The following is a 7,632-nucleotide window of genomic DNA, read 5'->3' as shown; positions in this document are numbered from 1 at the left end:
CAACAAATCCCATTAAAAGACCAAAACTAACAGTGAATGTGTTTTTCAAAGTCTGATACATCTTCCTCCTCTGTGCCGTAGAGCTCCACTGTTTCACTGAATGCAACAGAACTGGTGAAAGATATTATCACTCGCATGAACATAACACCTAGAAATGGTAACAAAAGTAAACAGGCAGTGCATCAGATGGTTTTCATTCACAGTCCAGGATCAAGGCTAGGATTAAAGCTACCTTTAAAGACACTTAATAGATAAACAGGATTCATTTAATATCACCATCTTTGCTTTCAGATTAGATTATTTATTCAAAGTGACTCTAATGATAACATCAATAGACATCTCTTGACCAATAACACAGTGACTGCACACATGCATTCTGGATGGATTGGTGAGTCTTGCAACATACAAGACATGAATAAATGAAATGGCTTTGGAGTTGTTGGAAGCATGGTGGGATTAACCACATGTTGGGGGCCCTATTAAAGAAATAGTTTGCCATTTGGGTAAAGACGCTTATTTGTGTTGTTGCCCAGAGTTGGATGAGACTTGCATGATGCTTTCATATTCGGACGCAGTGACTTTCAGTGTCCAAGAAGTAACTGTGCCTGTCCTTTACCCTCAGTAAAACCACAGCATGTCATTTATACACTGTGGTCGTATGAAACGAGATCTAATGTGTTAATTCAATTAGTGAGCTTCAAGGCCTTTACAAACTGGGGGAGTGATAAACATCACAAAAATGTGAAATACTCTGCTGCGAATATTACGCATCAAAAGTGAACTTTTGACATTTGCAGCACTTTTTTCAATTAAAGATTGAATAAAAGATACAATAGATTGGTGCAGGTAGAGGACTAACTAGCAGATTCCTGTTGAAACAGAGCAGCTTCTGGCAGTTTGTCTGAGCTAAACTGTTGTACAGCCTGAGCAACTGTTTCCTTTTACTGAATGTGAGGTGTGGATCTGGTCTGCGCTGCCTTTGTCAAGGTTAGAAGGAGTAATAAAGTTTGCTGTCTTGGTTTGGACTATGGAGCCTTCCTGCTGCTGTTCACTTTGGTGTACGTATTGAATACCTTTGATACCTTTTATTTGTGCTTCGAAAACTCCCCAAAAAATAAGAATGACGATTCATCGCACAAAAAACGCCCTGGGCGTGTAAAAGCCTTCAATGCTTAACCCTGTAGCTTTATATTTAGTGAAAATATATAAGGGTGGCGTCGACCTCCTTATCTAACTCTCAGGAGGAAAGTGAATAAGCATATTTCCCACAATGACAAACTATTCCTTTAACTCACAGTTCTGTGCAATGGGTTCGTGTCTGTAAAGGTCAGACTTTCACAGCACCATTTCTTAATATAGAATATAGATAGATGAACTGAGATACACGTCTGAAATATTATTTTGAATTACTTTGAAGCTCTATGCCAGCTGTTTAGTTATAAAGGTTTTGTTTCTGAGGATATTAGGACTTTATAATTAATCACAAAACAGACTTTTTAATGTATTAAATGAAGTTAAAAAGACTGTTATTAAATGTTCTATACAACATTCATAGCATTAATGTAGCAGCAAACAACTCTTTGCTATTTAAAGATATAATGTGTTCCTGAGCAGAGAATGAAGTCCCTCTCCCTCTGTGTGTTTTGTAATAGCCGGGTCGAGTCCCTCTCTTTGAAATTGTAACCCCCCTCCCTCCCTTTGTGTTCAAGTCCCTCCAGCTAGCTAATCACCGCCGCTCTGCACTGCGCACTACCCGGACAACGTTTCCTCATACAACAGTTCGTACAATTTCTTACAAAAATTCACTCACTAATTTTTTCATGTGTTTTCCTACAAAATCTGTCAATCTCTGCTGGTTACACGTATAGTCTTTTCAAAATAAATTTCCGTCTTCACAGGAAAGGTTTAGGCAACAAACTACTCTGGGGAAAAAGTATGAAAGTTACGTGACACTGTTGACTCCTTGTTTCACACAGGGAACAAACAGCGGTCTCCTGGCTGAAAGATCGCAGGTTGTTTGACCCATCCACCTCACCTCCAGACCACCCTGTGTGGGCTTTTGCGGTCTTCATGCTTTCCTTGTTAATGATTAAGTGTAAAAACATACAAAATATTTTGGTTGTACAAACTAAGGCGGATTATTTTTTGTAGGTATAGCTACAAATGCTGGAAATCAGCCTGACCTGACTACTCGTATGATAGTTACAGGTGATAACGCAACTGTTTGTCATAGAAGCGAAACACTGTTTGTCATAGAAGAACTGGAGGGTCCGCTCCCCAGGTTAACACTGTCAGCACTGTTGCCATTTTTAGCACTGTTGCCCAGCTAGCCACTGCCATTTCTCCTCAGCCACCTCCATGTTGTTGTTGGGTTTTTTTTATGTCAGGCAGACAGCAAAGATGCATATTTCCTAAAATGTTGGAAAGTTCTTTTAATATAATGTCAATATCCACCCTGTTCATTGCTAAAATTCTACATCATATACATTATACATTAAGCCTAAACACCCAGTCACCCTCCCTGCACACCCTTACATACTGGTACAGACAGATTATCTTGTCAGTGAGTGATGGTTGTCAGCCGGCTGCTGATTGCATCATGAGTGCGGAGCAGGCCAAAGGTCCAGGAGGCATCACTTCATCTCCTCAAGGCTGACAGAGGGGATTTTGACAGGCTGTCCTAACCCTTCCACCCCCCTAACGAGCCTCGAATCAGATCAGAGCTAGTCAAGGCTACGGATCCCCCTGGGCACAACAACACCACTGAAGGGCGCGGCGTGCGGGTGGGGGCTTAGAGGATGGATTTCGTACATGATTATACAAAAGGGCAGGACCTGCAATGAGTATCAGTGTGAAGGTTGTTTATTTGCCTGATGTGTTGGTGTTTCTGGTCTCACCTTGGCACAAAGCATCAGACGCTGCCCTTCACAAATGCCAACCAACGCGATTGTGTTATCTGTACCTAAAGCCAAACATCCTCTTTCTCTTTGATAAAACACATGGATGTCCCACACAGTGATAAGACCAGAGCTGGACCTCAAACTCACACTTGGACCCAGGACCATTGCATGCACTTCTGCCGCTCTATTTTCAACTGACAGCAGCACACAAATGGCAACATTCCATACACAACGCAAATAGCAACGCTAGTGTGCTCACAGTATCAAGAATATTATAGTATGCAGGCATTTTACTGATCCATATACAAATGACCTGCTGCCTCTTCTCCTTTGGAGCAACAGCAGTAATGTTAGCAGTGCTAAGTTGTGCGGGGCTAGCGGCTATATCAAGCTTAAGGGTGTGCCGTCATCCTTGCTAACACTCCCGGGATCAATGTATCTTAACAACAAATCCCTCTGTTTTCAACCCTTCAATAGTCTCCTCTTTTTCAATTCAGATAATTGATATAATTTCGCTCATTCAGACATGCTGCAGTATTTCCTTACCCTCACATTGCATTAGTTTTGTTTTTTCTCGAAGACAATTGAACTTGGTGTCAGTATGCCAGGCTACCATTGGCTCGTGAGAGCTGGGGGCAGGAAGCAGGATGGGGGGGAATGTGATTGACACATTCATCATTAATTCATTGTGCTCACAAAACGAATCCTAGCGAGACTATCGATGCTCATGAATAGTTGGCCCACATTTCATCGCCTTTGCCAAATGGATGATCATCATTTAGTGAAATGTGGGGATTCAATAAGCTGATGTGTATAAGGTTCCAAACCAACCACTAGAAGTCAGTCAACCTAATTTTGTTTCCAATTCAAAATATCTTTGTTTATAGGTTTACATCACAGTTTACCCATCACACCTGTTTTAGCCAAGTTCTTATCATAACCCATATAAATAATATCCATAGATAAGACCCATAACCCAACATAACACAACTTAAATAAACCAGCATCGTCCTTTAAGATTTACAGTGTGCCAGCGTATATAAGATCTATTGAATTTTGTTGCATGGTTTACCCTTCCCTTCACCATGAGCCTATTAACTCAGATGTTCTGGAATATTTGGAACTTTCAGTGAAGGTAAAGTATATCTACAGTAGCTTTATCATCATCATAGCCAGTCTTGAACAATGTAATCAACTGCTCATTGAATGTCACATATTGAAAATATTATTTTAGAATCAGCAGAAGTAACTTAATTGTCACAGCATTTCCGTTAATCAGTTAATTTCCATCAAAGGTGCCTTTAAACAACACCAAAGACTCCACACGCACGTTACATGTTGGACAAAAAGGCATTATGGTATTCAGTGACGTGCGGTGAGGTTCGTGGTTGGTGAGGCACTGACACTACATAAGTCAGATTTACAAATATATGAACCCAATAGAGTAGCTTAAATCACCATTCAATTGGCAGCCTGCACATTCTACTGGTTGTTTTTCATATTTCATATCAGCATTCTTTACACACACATAGGTAAGGTACATATTTGATTCCACCGGGAGTGTGTGCGCCGCGACCTGCCCCACCGGGAGCGTTTCAAAAGCGGAGCGCTCGCGGGCCACCCGCGAAAATCGGGAGATTCCGCGATAATCTGTGTAACAACCACGGATGTATAAAGAGAACAACAAACGCATAAAAGGTTACTTTACCTGTCCGACGTTGAATTGCTGTTGATTTGGTCATATTTCCCTGTTTTTTGAGACATTTTTAAGCTTGGATATAGAATCTTACATTTTTGTGGTCAAAGCAAAATATAAGAAGAAGAAGAGAAGTGTAGAAGAAGAGCAACGACAGAACAAGCATAAACCCGACCAGTGGGCTCTCGCACGCCCTCTTCTTTGAGACAGAGTATAGTGTTTATCTCCCCTGTGTGCTTTTTCACTGCGGTTTCTGTCAGATCAGCAACACTAAATAGGTTCTACACATATGTGAAATACAGTACCTATTCTATGTAAAGAAAGGACATATAATAAAAGTGTCTACAAATATTACAGTGGTGACAAACAATGAGACAGCAAAAAGCACGCTCTCAACCCAGTTTGTGAGCAATCTGAGGTGAGGCACAGCTCGTCGCTGCCTCACCTCACGTGTCTCCTCTGTTTGAACAGGACATGCGCTAATTCAGCGATTTTGATTATAAAAATTCTTGAAATGATTGGAATCATAGAGAAATTACATTCATAGCACAGATCAGTAGAAAATATCAGTAGACCTGACCTGACCCCCTGACCGCACGTCCCTGATGGTATTTAATTCAATTCAATTTATTTTGTTTAGTCCAAATCACTAATTCTCCACAGAGCGCTTTACAATCTGTACACATACGACATTCTCTGTCCCAGGACCCTCACATCAGAACAGGAAGAACTCTCCCGAAAAAAAACTTTAACGGGGAGAAAAGAGGAAGAAACCTTAGTGTTGCACCCTTAAAATGAACTGTCCAAAAACACGTCCATCTTCGTTTTGCAACTTTTATTTACAAATCCCATGGTTAAGCACAAGCACATTTTGCCTTCAGCCTGCATACATCACGTTCTCTAAAAACTCTCTTAAAGCGACAGCGCTCTCTTCTAAAGGGTCAGTACAACAACTTTCTTCCCTTTACAGTTAATAACATTACCTAACTGTATGCTTACTAACAACTGAAGTAATACAAATATGAATGAACTTAAACACATATTTAAAGCAAATGAGTTTACATAGACAAACTGATATTAAATCAGCAAGAAATATGAAATGACATGCAGTATTTCAGTGCGCTACACCCTCCCCCACTAAAATAATCAAATATTGGAAACATTTTTCTTTGGGTGGTATCACCATTAGTTTAACATCAAGATAACACATTTGAACATCATGAAATGAGTACTGACTAGTATACAGTTACATTATCATACGAATGTCAATAGCTACACATCTGATGACTACCACAGCATGACCACAGGATGGATAGGCAACTATTTATTTTCCTGTCTGGTTGTATTGTCTTAATCTTTCGGTACATTGGTAGGCCTCCCAAGTCCATTAAGTCACATATGGCAATATCTACCATTCCAACTACTACTTAATGTACATTAACATTATACATGCTTTAACGTGTAGTACAATTACTCACAGAATACCTTTTATGTCACCTTGTTACATTGTAACACCACTTTTTCTGCAAATAAACTTGTGCTTTTTCTTTCAATTTCAAGAAATTAATTTCTGAATGACTAATGAATTACTGCAACTGTATTACTTGGCAAATATCATTCAAACAAATAATACTCAAATTCACATTAGCTGTGTTCCTGACTATGAACTCAAACACTTTATGTTCAATTCTCTACTTTCTCAAGTGTGTAACACTAGGTTTCCCTAATTCATTATACGTAAGGATACATCTTGGTTGGCGTGTCCTTGTAGAACGTCTGGCTCTCTCAGGTTCATGGTCGCCCTCTGAAGACACTGCATCCTATTCATGCACTTGGTGTTCTGGTTCTTCCTCAGAATATGAGTGTTGACTCTGACTCATCTCCTGCTCCTGAAGTATTGTCTCCCCCGTTTGACCTCTGTCCTGAATAGTGTCCTCATCCTGTGGCCTGAGTTTCTACTCTGGAAAGTCGTTTTGTTGTGGGCTTGAAGACTGGAGCTTGAGGGTTAAGGTGAGTCTTTTGACTATGTCCAGGCACCCACAAAGCATATTCTTTGTCGCTTGAACTCTCAGAGTCTCGATGGTAAGTCTGAGTCTTTACTCTCGTTTTTGGATTGTTATCCTTCTCTTTCTTATGGTCCTTATTTCTTTCTTTCTGGTGTTTGATGCTCTGTTCATCAACAAGGTAAGGACAAGGTAACAGAAGATTTCTGTGAAGGATCTCTACCTTCTCCATCCAGAGGTTTCACAACATACACAGGACTGTTTACTCCTCTTCTGTCTTTGACCACATGTACTTTGTTTTCCCAGTAAGCACGTATCTTTCCTGGTCCTCCTCTCTCGGACAGGTTTCTGATCAGTACATGATCTCCAGGTTCAAGTACAGAACTCCATGCTCTCTGTTTGTATTGTTTTTGTCCTCTTTCACCAGCTTTTCTCATGTTTTCCTGTGCAATGTTATAGGCTCCCTGCATTGACCCTCGCCATTTCTCAGCATATCCCGCATGAGACTGTGGACTTGCTTGTTCTCTGGGAAACATCAGATCAATGGGTAAAGTAGGCTCTCTACCAAACAGCAGGAAAAAAGGGGGAAATCCTGTTGATTCATGGGCAGTGGAGTTATATGCATGAACTACTTTGTTCAAATTGTCTTTCCAGTTAGGTTTTTGTGTCTCTTCCGGTGTCCGGAGCATACTCAACAAAGTTCTGTTAAATCGCTCAGCTGGGTTGGACTGAGGATGATACGGAGTTGTCCTTGAATGTCGTATCCCACTGTAGCTTTGCAGTTTCTTGAACAACTCATTTTCAAATTCCCTTCCCTGGTCATGGTGAATTTTGGCTGGGAAGCCAAATCTCAAAATGAAGTCATCAAAGATCTTGCGTGCAGCTGTCTTGCCTGACTTATTTGGTGTTGCATAAGCCTGTGCAAACTTTGTAAAGTGGTCAACTATCACCAGAATGTATTCCACACCACCTTTGCTTCTCTCCAGGTGCAGATAATCAATGGAAATCATTTCAAAAGGTGCTGATGTCGTTA

This window comes from Cebidichthys violaceus, unplaced genomic scaffold, assembly GCF_023349555.1.
Source record: "Cebidichthys violaceus isolate CVI_PGR_0920_01 unplaced genomic scaffold, fCebVio1.0.p SCAF_62, whole genome shotgun sequence".
NCBI classification, from domain to species: Eukaryota; Metazoa; Chordata; class Actinopteri; order Perciformes; family Stichaeidae; genus Cebidichthys; species Cebidichthys violaceus.
Note: the sequence above shows the minus strand (reverse complement) of the source record.